Source organism: Felis catus, chromosome B4 (assembly GCF_018350175.1).
Source record: "Felis catus isolate Fca126 chromosome B4, F.catus_Fca126_mat1.0, whole genome shotgun sequence".
In the NCBI taxonomy this organism is placed as follows: domain Eukaryota; kingdom Metazoa; phylum Chordata; class Mammalia; order Carnivora; family Felidae; genus Felis; species Felis catus.
Window position 1 is genome coordinate 80,369,395 of NC_058374.1, and position 14,770 is coordinate 80,384,164.

Sequence of the window (14,770 nt, forward strand, 5' to 3'; positions counted from 1 at the left end):
TAATTCTATTTTCCATGTACATAAACTGGCGGTGCAAGAGGTCAAGGAAGTGGTCTAGGATCACACGCACCTGTCTAGACCTGACACCAATCTGCTTTCTCCCGGAGAGTGAGAAGTCTCTGGACCCTTGAGTGTAATTGCCATCGATCTACTTACCACCCCAGCCTCCTTACCCTCTGGGCTGAAGGAGGCTATCTGTGCATCTATCTGAGGATGCTCGTCCCCATCCTCACCACCGCAAAAACACAGAATCTGAGAATATGGAGGTCTCAACTCCTCATGGTACAATTGGGAAACTGGTGACCAGAGAAGGTAAGCTACTTGCCTGGGCTCAGACAGCCAGAAAGAGCCAGAGCAGGGACTTGATCCAGTTCAGACCACGCTATTCCCTGGAGCCAGGTTCTCAGCTATTTACGTACACAGAGGCCAGGCACCAAGTTGGCACAGGGAAAATAAAGATGAACAAATACAGGCCCTGCCTTGAGAGGCTCAGAAGTGGCAACGTGGGGCCCTCTCATCCCAAGCTGTGGGAAAGACTTCTCCTCCAAATGTCAAAAACCAAAGAAAGGAGTTGCTATCAGCTGAGGCAGTCAAAAAGTCCTCCTGGAAGAGGGGAGCCTAACCCAGTTCTAAGAGATGTGAACGGGAAGAGGGCACATCCTCCAGGGGATCCAGGCAGGAAGAGAAATGCAAGTGTATATGACATGGATTTCTTTAGGAAGATACTCCTGGTGGAGGATGATGGGAGACCAAGCTGGAAGGTCAGGTTGGGACCAGATCAGAGAAGGCCTTGAATGCTAGCCTAGGGAGTCTGAGCCTCATCCCACGGGCACCAGGGAATCATGAAAAGCTTTCACCTGGGGTAGGAGGGGGACCCAAGCAAAGAGGTTAATTTGGAAATTTACCCTAGAAGCCGCTTCCATGGCAGACTGCCTGAAAGAAAGCCCGAGACACCAAGGGTCTCAGTGCAAATACTGGTGTGCTGTCTCTAGGTGTGCATTTATTGTGGGTGGTGTGTGTGTGTGTGTGTGTGTGTGTGTGTGTGTGTGCGCGCGCGCGCTGTATGTCTGGGCTGGCTTGTATGCATGTATGCACGTAAGCACGATGCTAAGATCAGGAAAGTCTGGTTTCACAAACCACCCTGGTCTGCTTGGGGGTGGGGGGAGATGATGGATCACCAGCTCCCCGCCCCTCTGTCTCCCTCCCTCTCCCAACCACCCTGAACGGGCAAGAGTGCTACACCCCTGCGTGCACGTGAAAGCAACCCTCCTAGAAACAGACACGCACCTGGAACAGAGTGAGCATCTCCTCACCTGACATCTTCCCCCAAATCTCAAGTTGGTAGTAAAGGACACCCAGGGCTAACCATCCAGCAGCCCGTGAGCTCAGAAGGGCAGTGAGAGTCAGGTGGGGGACAGGTGTGGCGGCGCTGCTGATGAGAACAGTTCAACCAACCAAGACCCATGTAAACTCAGAGAGGAGGGGGAAATGCCCTGGAGAGACAGAGTAGAGATGGGGGCACCGCTCAGAAGAGGGGTCTCTTGGCGGGGCGGGGGGGCATTAGGAGCCCATGTGCCCCTTACTTCCTGCCAACCTTCTCACTGAAGTAAGGAAGGGACCTGCATTACTAGGACAGCTGTTTTATTTTGTCCCCCTTTGGGACTCGGGTATAAAGGGGTCCAGGCCACTCCCTTCCCTCAGCCAAGAGACCCTCAAATATGGGGGGACTGTTACTAATGAATGCTGGTGGGGCGGTCATTACTGTGACCCGCAGAACAGCGATTAGCAATTATGACAGCCACACCATCATACCCATCACCCCTGGCAGAGGGGCCTGGCAGCCAGGATTCCTGGTACTTCCACCTGCTCTCTGCTCACCATCCCTTGTTTCCCTTCCATTTATTTATTTATTTTTAAATTTTTCTTTAAAGGCATTGCTGCTTTCTTCCTTTTTTTTTTTTTTAAGTTTACTTATTTGCTTTTAGGTAATCTCTATACCCAAAGCGGGGCTCGAACTCACAACCCGAAAATCAAGAGGTAAACGTTCTACCGACTGAACCAGCCGGGCGCCCCCTTGGTTTCCTTTCTTAAAACCCATGGAGAATCCTAATTTGGGGATTTCTAGGATCTCGGAGTCAGAACAAATCCTGTAGAGGTCCCACCCATTTGTAACCATCTGTTCTCCCAACTCCAGCCTGGGCACTCAAGCCCACCAGTCACCCACTGCCCTGGCAAATTGCTGAAGGCACATACTGCCCCTTAAGACCTCGGGTGCCCCTATGGGGAAGGCTGGGAGAGTTCTGCCATCTTTACCATCCCAAGGGCTTTTCCATCGTTCCCCAAGCCAGCCCAGACACACAGCTTCCCACGCTGATCAGTGACAACCTCTTCGAACATCCAATTCAGGGTCACCCATCCGCACCCCTCCAAGAAACAACTCCAAGTTCTCCCTCAAGCCCGGTTACTCGAACTCCAGCCTACTTCTTCCACAGCTATTTGCTGCGGGCCTCCCACCAGGCAGGAAAAGGATGCTCTGTTTTCCCTGACTTCTAAGAAGGCTTCCAAACCCTCTGCTTCCATGTTTCTGACTTTTGCTCAAGTGTATCTTTTCCCAGACTGTCAGGAAGTTCTCCAGGTTTCACCTGAATCTCACCCTTGGTGAGAAAGACTTGGAGAAAGGTCATTTATTCAAAATCCTATCTCAGCTTTCTGGGTCACTGATGGAGCTGTAGTGTGCTTTCGTTCCCTCTGTCAGCCTTCCAGAAGCACTCTTCTGACTCCAAACCCCAGGCTAGGGCCCCAGCATCCCCATTACCCCAGAGCAGTTCAGGGGATGCCTGCCTCCAGGCCAGACTCTAGCTCAGGATGTCAGCCCTGACCCCAGCAGAGCAAAGGGGGAACTGTTGTACAGCCCAGCCCCCAGCCCAGACTAGAGAAGGAGGTAATTAGGAGCTGTGCGGTCCCTGTCCCCCAACAGGTACAGCTGAGCACCTGCATCCATCATCGGGGCAGCTGCCAGAGAGGGGGAGGGTCACGTGGCTAGGCAGGACCAACGGCAGGGCTGGGGGAGGCCGTGGAGCTGGGGATTGGCTGGTCTGCAGACGGAGAGTGGAGGGCTGTAGGGGATAACCCGAAAATGACCTTGTGGGGACTTTAGCCCCCAGTCTCTGCTCCTCCCTAGACCCCCCTCCACCCTCCCCCAGTTCCTAACCCACAGCCCACCAGTAGCCCTCACCTTGCCATTTTCTCTCTCCCTTCAAAGCCCCTTCTCTAGGGTGCAAGGGCCCCTCTTACTCATTTTTTTACAAAGGAAAATGGCCTCCTGTGTGCTTAATAAGTCCCAATGAGCACGTGGGGGTAGGGAGTCGATTTCTGGCCTGAATAGGGGCTGGTGACTCCATGAGAAACACCGCGGTAAGGTTAGGGTTCGAAGGGAGAAACAGAGGGAGGGAGGGGGCTGTGTTTGGATGGCAGAAGTGTGGGTGCAGGTGCGTTTTTCTCTAATTGCCGGCTTCGGTGCCAGGGTGTGAATGTGGAGGGTGTGTTGGCAGCCGTGTGCGTGGCGCATCTCGCGGGGGTGGGGGTGGGGGGCAGCCTGGGACGTGTTTTGCATACTTGCACTAACCTGGGTAGATTACCACATGCTGCAGTATACACTTGGGCAGAGATGGTCATGTTAACCTTGACCTTCTTTCTGTGTGTGCGGAGGCTCGTGTTCACTTAGTTGGTACCAAGCACACTGACACAATGGGCTTTCACCTTGCCTGTTTCTGACCCAAAGAGGGGAACCCCACAACCCACCTGTGCCTGGGACCCCTCAGCATGTCTCCCAGCGGAGTGGCAGGAACCCCCCCCCCACCACCCCCACCCCTAGGACCACAGGTCAGGGTGGCAGCTGGCAGGAGAGAAGAAAGGGAAAAGAGGAGGGGCAGCTTCGCCAACACCTGTGAAGGTTCTTCGTTATATATGCAAATGCCCTCATTAGAGATGCAGAGCGCTTCCCGGAGCTAATGGCTGCTGCAGCCTTGTCTGTGTGGGGATGCCGAGCAGAAGGAGACTGCGGGCTGGGGGAGAGGGTGGTGGCAGGACCACTGCCCTCTGGCTGAGCGGTGCCAGGGCCCTCATTCCCCAGGGCTGGTCCTGGGTGGTCCTGAGCAGGGGTGGGGGTGGGGTGAGGTAGAGGTGAGCCCACGGTAAGAGTGAAGGCCACGTGCAGGCACAGCAGAATCAGCAGACCACAGCTCTGGCCCTTGGCTTCATCTGGGTGGGCAGCACCCCCCTTGGATCAAGCCTTGCCAGTTGGGTCCTTTGAGGAATGCTGTAGATAGGTGTACATCCCGCACTGCCACCTCTCCACCCACCGAGCCCAAGAGACTGGCGACCTCTGGATCTTGGAGCAGGTGACCCTGGCACCTGCTCCATAGGACGCTACTGGCGCCGCCTGACATAGACAGACTTCTACACAGCCCGCTTCCTAGACCCTCCGTTCTCCCTTCTGCTGCCTCCCTGGGAAAAACAGTCTCATTGTGGTCTTTTTCTGTCACCTCAACCATAGAGAAAGGAGCCTGATTCCAGCCGCTGCTGCCTCTCAGCCCATTGGACATCCTTTTATAGAGCAGCCATTCCTTGGGGCTGCCTTGTGCTTTTTCAACCTCACTGCCACCAACACGGCACCAGAGACAAACGCAGACGCACGCACAGTCCATTCACACACACCCTCAGAAACATCCAAATGATCACTCTCCTCATCACTGGGACACACACTGTCCTGTTTATATCAACCTGCCCTTAGACACACACCCACACTTCAGCAGTCCTGCAAGCCTCTGCTGTCCTTGAGCACACGTCACCCCATTTTGGGGACACAGTCCACAGAGACCTCCCCTGCCCTACCCCCCCACCTCTCCTTTCTTTGCTTCTCCCTCCCCTTCCCGCCCTCCTCCCTGGGCACCCGTTTGCCAGGGTTATTTATAGAAGCAAGCGATAAATTCAGTGTGTTTCTCGGCGCGCAAAGCTATAAATAATGGCACAGATCATTAAACCCCGAGAGCAGGCCCAGCCGCCCCACAAACAAGATGAAGTACAAACCACCACGTGAGAGGGAGAGAGGGAGGCGCAAGGCAGAGCCCCAGACCCAGGGCCCGTGGGCTCCAGCCTGCACCCTGCAGCCCAGTCCCGGTGAACTTGGGCCTCCACGGGTCCTGCCTGGGTGGGTGCCTGTGGGGGAGGAGAGAGCAGAGCTGGGCCTAGGCTTGCAGGCTGGTGAACAGGGCTCACCCCCCCACTGAGCTGCCACACCCTCCAGCCCTCCCCCTTTCACCCTCTTTCCCCCCCTCTGCTTCTCTTTCTACTTCCCTCACTGGATTTTCATCTTTCTTAGATTTTTCTTTTCCCTCCAAACTGTTCTTCTTTCCACCATTCCCTCCATCTCTCCATCCTCCTTCCTTTTTCCTTTACCCTCTGCCCTTCACCTCTCCCTCTCCACCCACTGTTCTCCCCAGCCCTGCCTCCCTTCACCCCAAGTCCCCGGGCTCCAGGAGGGGGCCCTGATCCCACCAAGGAGCCCTCAGAGGCAGAAAGTCCCCTGTCAGCAGAACGCTGGAGCTGGCTGCTGATTCAGGGTCTGTAATCTCCCAGGCGGAGGCAGCCGTGGCAGGGGGGCGGGGAGGGGGACAGCGAAGATGGATGAGGAGTAGAAGAACAAAATGGCACGGACACCAGGGACAGGCTCCAGGCTGAGAGAGGTTCTGGGGAGTGGGACCAGAGCCCCAAGGTTCAGCCCCAACCCCACCAGCGCTGGCTGGTCAGTCAAGTGAAAAGTGCTTTCCGGGTACAGAGACGGCGCCATGGGAAAGATAAGGCAAATAGGAAGGAGCAGAGGGGACCAGGCAGGAGCAGCAGGGAGATGTTGGTGGAATCAAAGAGGGGTCAGAAGGAAACCGGGGGGAAAAAAGGGGGCACTGACGGAGGGATGCCCCTACCCGGTCCCACCATCCCCAGTTCCAGTGTGGACCCCCGAGCAGCCATATTGTCCTCCTGAGTCCAGATCGCAGTGTGGAAGGTTTGGGGGTCCCGACCATGGCTACCACAACCCTCCCTCCTTCACTTTTATGAAGTATCTCTACCCTTTGGGGTTCACCCAATCTACTTCAGCCTATTTTTTGGAGGTCTCCCTCAGTGCCACTCAGGTCACCTACCATCTGGGACCTTTCCCCCCTTCCCACTGGGAAGTTCTTACCCCTGACTGTTTCAGTTTGAGCCTCTCTCCCGGGAGGCTAGAACCTACATCCAATATGTGCCAAACAGGGCCCCAGAATGCCAAACAATGTTCAACTCTTTGAAGCCTCGTCAACCCCAGGGATGGTAGTCAGTTCTCACCAGCACCCATGATGTCAGGCAAACAGACCTCAGATGGGGCAGTGGGCATAAGACCCAACATCAACCAGAACCTACTGGTGCTGAGGGTGGATAGATGACAGGATAGGGTGGTTACATCCTTGGACAGTTAAGGGGGAGCCCCGTGGGCCTGAGCAAGGTGCAACCTGGCCTCGTGGCCAGGGGTGGACAAGAGAGCCTCGGAGACTTCCCCGCCCACCCCTGCCCTCTACACCCCACAGCCAAAGCGGCCATCTGCTCCCACTCGCTCCCCTGTCGGCCGGTTTGATGCAGAGCTCGGTTATTTGCCTGGGGATTTATAGTAGGAGCCAGGACAGCAGCTAAATCCCCCAGCCACCGAGGTAAATCAGCCGCCGCGATGGGCCGGAACGAGGGAGCTGTCAGGCCGGGCAGCGGCACAGCAGGGCTGGAGAGGAAAACACTTGTCCCCGCTCCCTGGGGGCAGCAGCCAATAAATCCCCTCAGGCACCGATTAGGGCTGGAGGCCTGACCAAATCTTGAGGGCTGTCGGTGCTGCTGGCAGAGAATGCACCGCAGTGGGCAGTGCCCACGGACCCCAGCTGCGGCCCAGGGATGGGAGGCACGGAAGAGCCTCTCAAACAGCTGGCCTGCGAACCGTCGGGAGAGACCAAAGCCTGCCGTCCCAAGAGCCGGGCGAAACAGGGTCACGGCTTAGGGAGGGTCTCCAGAGCCAAACGCCTGTGTTCCAATCCTGGTTCTGCCACTTAGTAACCGTGTGACTGTGGGCAAGTCACTTACTTCCCCATGCCTCAGTTTCTTCGCGAGTGAAACGTGGATGAGGAGGGCAGCTACCTTGCGGTTATGGCAATTACATGAGGTGATGTGGACTGTTCGCTGTCACAGAGAAGAAGCTCTTGAGGCTAGGTTAGATCTGGTCTTGTGCAGAGAAAGGAGAAGGGGCCAGATGACCTTTGGAGGAATCTGGGGATGCTGAGATGATGTTTCAAGAAAGAGGGCTCTCTCTCTTTTTTTTTTTTTTTAAGTTTATGTGTTTGTTTTGAGAGGGAGTAAGAGCACGTGTGTGCGTGGAGGAAAGGCAGAGAGCGAGGGAGAGAGAGAGAGAATCCCAAGCAGACTCCGCACCGTCAGGGCAGAGCCCGATGTGAGGCTCGAACCCACAAACCATGAGATCGTGACCCGAGCCAAAGTCAGACGCTTAACCAACTAAGCCGCCCAGGCGCCCCAAGACAGAGGGCTCTCAGGCTCACTGGAGAGAAAGTGACAGCGGCACTGTCCAGGGCCAGCATGGATTCCTGGGGTTAAGATCACAGGCTCCCTAGTCAGTCAGGTTTGCATTCAAGTTCCACCACTTATTACCCGTGAGACCTTCAGCAAGTTATTTCACTTCTCTAGGCCCAACTGTCCTCATCTGTAAAATGGGGATGATAGTAATACCTCACAGGGTTCCTGAGAGGGTTACATGAGAGACAAATTCATACATAAATCGCCTTGCTCCTAGGAAGTGCCCAGTCCATTTTAGAATTGCTGTTTACCATCATTTCAGCAAGTGAACGAGGGCCTCACAGTGAACCCTAAGTCCAAGCAGTAAAGCGGACAGGGAAAGCGGGGAGGGCACGGGTGAAGGCTGGAGGTGGGGGCAGAGGGGTCCCTAAGGAGAAAGGGAGCCAGTCTATGGAAGAGGAAGAAAGAAGCAGGCAGGTAAGACCTGGAGACCTGGAGGCTGAGAGAAAAGAGCGAGCTGGGTGCGGGAAGTGGGGGGGGCAGGGCCCTACAGGGAGAGGAATGGATGGCAGATAGGGAGGCGCAGGATCAGATCAGGAGGGACAACGACGACCGGAGCCTGGGGCAGGAGTCAAGGGAAGAGGCAGGGGGCAGGGGGCCGTCGGGAGTACCGAGGGGCAAGGGAAATGAGGAGCCCTGGCTTGGAGAGGAGAGAGAAGGAAGGAGACCAGAGCGCAGGCGGAGAGACAAAGGAGAAAGAGCTCTGTGTGGAAAAGCAGCAAGCCAGAGCTGGTGCAGCTTGTCACGCAAACATGATTCCACGCAGCTCCGCTGCCCCCTCCCCGCTTTCATTTTCAGCTTGGCTTCCCCCCCTCCGCCCCCCTCCCATATCCCTCCTGCCGGCCTCTACCTTCTCCGCACTGTGCCCCAGGGCAGATGAGGCGGCAGGGAGGGTGAGGGGCTTGGACTCTGCTCACCAGGGGGTGAGAAACTGAGGAAGGAGACGGTCCCCAAAGCAGAACAGAACCCAGGGGTCCATGCCTCCTTCTGGCGGCTCCCCCTCATCAGTGGAAAGAATTGCAAGAGTGGAATAATAATAATAGCAGCTACAGCATTCACACTTTGCAGCTCACAAGTGTTGTGCAAGCCCCGAGTCTCCCAACAGCCTTGGTGATGTAGGCAATATCGCCCCATTTATTATTATCATTATCGTCAAGCAATTCTATAATGCTCACTACCTGCTAAGCACTTCACCTGTGTTAACTCTCTTATTTCTGACAACAGCCCTATTAACCCCATTTTACAGGTGACAAGCTGAGGTCTAGATCCTATGCCCCTCTGCCTTTGCCTCATCTCTGATCTCCCATTGTTTTGGGTGACCCTCTTTCTAATTCTCTCATCTTCTCTTGTCCTCCCTTGACGCCCCTCTTCCCATCATGCTTCCTTGCCAAACTTCAAATTGGATGTTTGTACACTCTCTAGGTATTCCCCCCACCCCGCCTCGCCCCGTGACCAGCAGGAAACCTGGTGTGACTGCATTTGATGGGCAGCCCCTTCATTTGGGGACCCACCGGAACAAAAAGAAAACAGGGTGGAGAGAAATATGACTATCTTCAGAGATGCTGTTTTTCCCCCGCTTTCCTCCCCCCAAAGATCTGAGATGATCTACCAGGTAAGAAACAGATAGAGTGGAACCATCAAAACACCCATGAAATAGAAGGGAGAAACAAGTGAGGGCGAGAAAATGTTCCCCAGGAGGGATGAGTTGCCGGAAGGATGGAGAGTTGCCACAGAGGAACCTAAAACTTAGCTATCAGCGTTCTAAGGCCGACAATAAATGAGGCTGGGTAGTGGCCTAAACCCCTCCTCCCCTACCCCGGAAGCCCCTTCACGTGTTCATTGATCATACTGAGCATCCATGGATCATGCGTGGTCAACGATGGGACCCATACCGAGGACACAGACCTTTCTGGACACGTCTGCTATAGAACTGGCAGGACTCAGCCAAAAGAGCTGGAGGGCAGAGAGGAACATAAAAGTCAGAGGCCATGGGACGCAGGGAGAGGCGAGGCCCACGCAAAGTTGTCCCAGAGCTGAGACCTAGCTGAGGTGTGTCTGTGACAGATCTCGAACGGGTTCCCTGCCCTCTCCCCACAGCCCTTTCAGCCCCCCTCCCACTCCTAAGTGGCCTATTTGAGACAAAGTCCCTGCCTGCCCGTCTAGCTACCCACCTTCCATGCAATGCTGGAGATGGCTGCTTTTGGCTGCTTCTGCTCATTAGCACATCAGCATGGGGATCATCAGAGGAAAATGATATGCCGGGCTCTCCCAGGGAAACAAAATCTGCCCTCCCTGCTGGCATAATTTCTAGCTGATGAAGGAACGAGCACAAGTAAGAAGAGAGTGACAGAGGACAGGGACATACAGAGAGGAAAGACATGGATCCCTGTTAGGGAAAACTCCAGATTGGCAGGGGTGGGGCTCCCTCCCACAATCACAAAAATGCTGCCCCTGCCCCAGCAGCCAGCAAGAAAAGGACATGGGGAACCCCGATCTGTGCCTGTGTATGAAATACACACATGTTAAACGTAAAAGCTGGTTCTTAGGAAGGCTGACACCTGGCCTGGCCAGTGCTGGAGGTTCCTAAGCAGGAAAGCCTCTAAGCATGTGGCAGCGGCGACATGCCCAGGAGCACCCACTCCAAGGCCTTGAAACACTCTGAGGGGGGTCCGAGCGGTTGGTGAGGCAGATGGCAGCACACTCCTGGACGAGTTGGTGCATTCAAGCATTCACCAGCACAGACCAGCCTTGCTGTTACCTGCTCAGCCACCGTGAAAAACTGACCTTATCTTTCCCTCCCTGTCCCTTTCCTGAAGCAGAGCGTGTCCTCATCAGGGGCTCCTGCTTAAAAGAACCTGGGGGTGCCTGGGTGGCTCAGTCGGTTGAGCTTGAGCGTCTGACTTCGGCTCAGGTCATGACCTCACAGTTTGTGAGTTTGAGCCCCCCACCAAGCTCTGTGCTGACAGCTCAGAGCCTGGAGCCTGCTTCGGATTCTCTCTCTCTCTCTCTCTCTCTCTCTCTCTCTCTCTGCCCCTCCACTGCTCATGCTCTGTCTCTGTCTCTCTCTCTCTCAAATAAACAAACATTAAAAAAAAAAAAAAAAGAGGGGCGCCTGGGTGGCTCAGTTGGTTAAGTGTCTGACTTTAGCTCGGATCATGATCTTGCAGTTCGTAGGTTCGAGCCCCGCATCAAGCCCTACTGACAGCTCAGAGACTGGAGCCTGCTTCAGAATCTGTGTCTCCCTCTCTCTCTCTCTCTGTCCCTCCCCAACTCCTGCTCCATCTCCCTCTCAAAATTAAGTAAACATTGGGGTGCCGGGGTGGCGCAGTCGGTTAAGCGTCCGACTTCAGCCAGGTCACGATCTCGCGGTCCGTGAGTTTGAGCCCCGTGTCAGGCTCTGGGCTGATGTCTCAGAGCCTGGAGCCTGTTTCTGATTCTGTGTCTCCCTCTCTCTCTGCCCCTCCCCCATTCATGCTCTGTCTCTCTCTGTCCCAAAAATAAATAAACGTTAAAAAAGTTTTAAAAAAATTAAATAAACATTAAAAACAAAACAAAACAAAACAAAGAACCTGGGATTATGGCAGGAGTTCGTAAAACTTCCCACATAACAAAATTAGCTCTTCCCAGCAGTGGGGGTGGGGGGAAACACCCAGTTCCTCCCAAACCCAGGCGCCACCCTGTCAACTTCAAAGCCTGACCAAGCCTCCAGTGAGTGCAGACAGACTAACAAGACGACACACAGAGAAGGGTCCCTCCCTGGTAGGCCAGGGAAACCAACAGAAGGCAAAGTCTTTCCTGGAAGCCTCTCTTCCAATACACACATCTCATGGAGCTCCCTTCCACGGCTCCCTAACGCATCCAGAATAAACCTGCATTCACGTCCAAGTACTGATTCCTCAAGTTGGCATTTAGAGCCCTCCTTCGTGCAGACCCAGAAGAGCCCCTACAACTTCTCCTCAAGGAACATGCCCCGAACCGTCCTCCTTCCAGCCCATTTTGCCCGGAGTGCCCTCTTCACCAGCCCCTGGGGCTCCCAGATGCTCATCAAAGCTCTCCCCATCTCCCTCCAAGGTCAAAGTCAATTCAGCTGCTTTCACTCGTGCAAGCTGTCTCCCTCCCCACTAGCTGCGTCTCCCAGGTCTTGTTCACCTTGTGTGCCTGGTGCCACGAGGTAGTCTGGGTAGTTTGTGGAAGTCAACAAAAATTCCAAACCTGCTCTCTGCCCAGCTTTCTTTTCTGTGACTCACAAGGTTCTCAGAAGTGGGAGAACCCCACTGAGACACACACACCCCACCCCCACCCAACGCGAGGCTGGCAACTGTCACCGGAGTCCCCTTCCCTCAAGTCAGGGCTGGGGCCACCCGGAGACAGAGGCTTCAGGAGATACTGTGGGTGCTTCTGGGCTTCCTGAGACCATTGGGATGAGGGCTTCTGAGAGGCTTTGGGGGCCATAAGCCAGTGGTGGTGGGCTTCCTTTCTTTCTGGTCCCTCTTTCACTCTCTCCATCTTCATCATTCTCTTTTTCAATTTTAGATGGAATGTTCCTTCCGTCTGAGAGACGCCTCCCCTCAGAGCCTTGTTACTCAAAATGTGATCTGAGAACCAGCAGCATCAGCATCCCTGGAAACGTGCTAGTAATTCAAACTTTCAGGCCCCAGTCGGGATCTGGTCCATCCACTTCTCCAGGTTAACAAGATCCCCAGATGGTTCATACACACATTAAAGTTTGCAAGCAAAAGGCCAGGCCAGGGGCCCAACAGGGAAGCTGGACGCTTAAGACATTCATTCATTCATTCCCTTATCCTTTCAATAAATATTTAATAAGCACCCACTGGGCGCGAAGTGCTGGGCTAGGCATTGGAGATAAAACTGGGGAATGCTTCAAACCTAGGTGCCCAGGAATCATAAGAAACGAAAGGGAAGAGGGGCGCCTGGGTGGCGCAGTCGGTTAAGCGTCCGACTTCAGCCAGGTTACGATCTCGCGGTCCGTGAGTTCGAGCCCCGCGTCGGGCTCTGGGCTGATGGCTCAGAGCCTGGAGCCTGTTTCCGATTCTGTGTCTCCCTCTCTCTCTGCCCCTCCCCCGTTCATGCTCTGTCTCTCTCTGTCCCAAAAATAAACATTGAAAAAAAAAAAGAAAAAAAAAAAAAAAAGAAACGAAAGGGAAGAGATGGGGAAAAAATGGGGAAATTATTCAGGGGGCCTTCGTTCAAGCTTCTTGAGGGCATGAATTGCATCATCTGTTTCTACCAGGGCCCTTGGAGTCCTGCACAGAGCAGGTGTAACCAGGTACTCAGTAAACATTTGGTGCTTGTTGAGAAGTGGTCCAAAAAGCAGCACAGGGTGATATAAAGTGCACCTGACTACGTCTTGGGGGCCCTGGCCACCTACTGACACAGGGACCTTAGACAAGACACTCTCTGTTTCCCTACTGGCAAAGCAATAAAGGCAAACCAAGATCAAGTCCTTTCTCACTCCAGTTTCTCTTTCCCTGGCCCTGAGACCAGAACGCTGAGCTCTCTGGAGCCCTGGTCAGTTCTAGAGCAGGGGTGGCATGAGGTGGTCAGTCCAGCCGGAGTGTGGAGTTTGGAGGGGAAGGAAGCCGAGGCCCAGTAAGTGAACTGGGACTATGCAGATACAGGCCAGGGAGGGGCTGCCCACCAGGGTGGCCGGGAATGAAGAAAAATGACGAAGCCAAGAGCCACCACCCACCCCATCCCCCAATCTTTCCTGCAGTGATGTCTCAGCATTTAGGGGGTATTTTTGTTTTGGTTTTTGCCACTCCACGTCTAAATATTGAAATGCCTGGTCTTAGTCATTGGGTGTCCTCTGTTTTCTGTGCTCACTCCTCAGGGATCTCATTCAGTGTCACTGATGACCCCCAAACTTGTGTCTCCAGCCTGACCTTCACTACTGACCTCCACAGCTGTGAATCCATCCGCCTACTCAACACATCTGCCTGGACGCTGAACAGGCACCTCAAACCTAACAGGTCCCAAACTGATCCCCTCGGAAAACCAGCTCCTGCTGAGGCTGTCTCCATGTCACTTCATGGGGACTCCATGGCTTTGGTCATTCAGGCCAAATCCCCGGCCTCCTCCAGACTCCATTCTCTCTCTCACACCCTCCATCTGGCCCATCAGCAAATTCCTTGGCTCTCTCTGCAAGAGATATATATCCAGAACGTGACTACTTGTCCCCACCTCCGCTGTCACCCCTGTGGTCCAGGCCACCATCATCTCTTACCTGATGCTGCAGAAGGCTGTTAATGGGGCTCCCTGCCCTTGTTTTCTCAACCTAGTTTCAACAGAGCAGTAAGGATTTTCTGTAAAAATACAAGGTGGGTCATGTCACTCTCCTGCTCAAAACCCTCCAGTGACTCCCCGCCTTACTCAGCACGAAAGCCAGGCCTCCCTGTGACTCATGAGTCCCTGCACCGGCTTGGTAGATCTTGGTCTGACTCCCATTACCTCTCAGGCCCGTCACCTATTCTCTTTTCTTACTATCTCTGCTCCGGCCGCGTCAGCCTCCTAGCTGTTCCTCCAACATGCCACACAGGCTCCCATCAGGGCCTCTGCCCTTGCTGCTCCTGGGTCAGGAATACTCTTCCCCCAGAAATCTGCAGGGGTACATAGCATCTGGTACATGGCAGGATCCATATGCTGAGGGGCCCGAGCAGGGATGAGAAGGGGAGCGAAGAGGAAGAGGAGACAACGGAGTCTGGTTCCGCACAAGACACAAAATGGCTTGTCTCGCACGCTCTGTCTGCCTCCTCGGAGGGGTCTGGCCCCTCTCTGGCTCCTCGGGAAGGACCCCACTCTCTGCTGACCCTCAGGAGAACCGCAGGCCCCACGACATCACCTCCCCCCAGGACTCCGTGGGCCTGATGCTCCGCCTGATGCCCAGTGTGGTGGTCCTCCCTGCTGCGCTCCTAAAGGGGGTAGGAAGAAAGGGTCTCCTCGGTCACTCACTCATGACTACTTATTTCCACCAACGACCAGGAGGGCCTGGCCCACCCAGTCCACCCCGCTCCCCTTCCCTCCTCTGCCCCTCCTTGTTGCTCCCCGTCATCAACCCCCATGAGCTCCCGTGTGGAGGCAGGCTGAGGGGTGA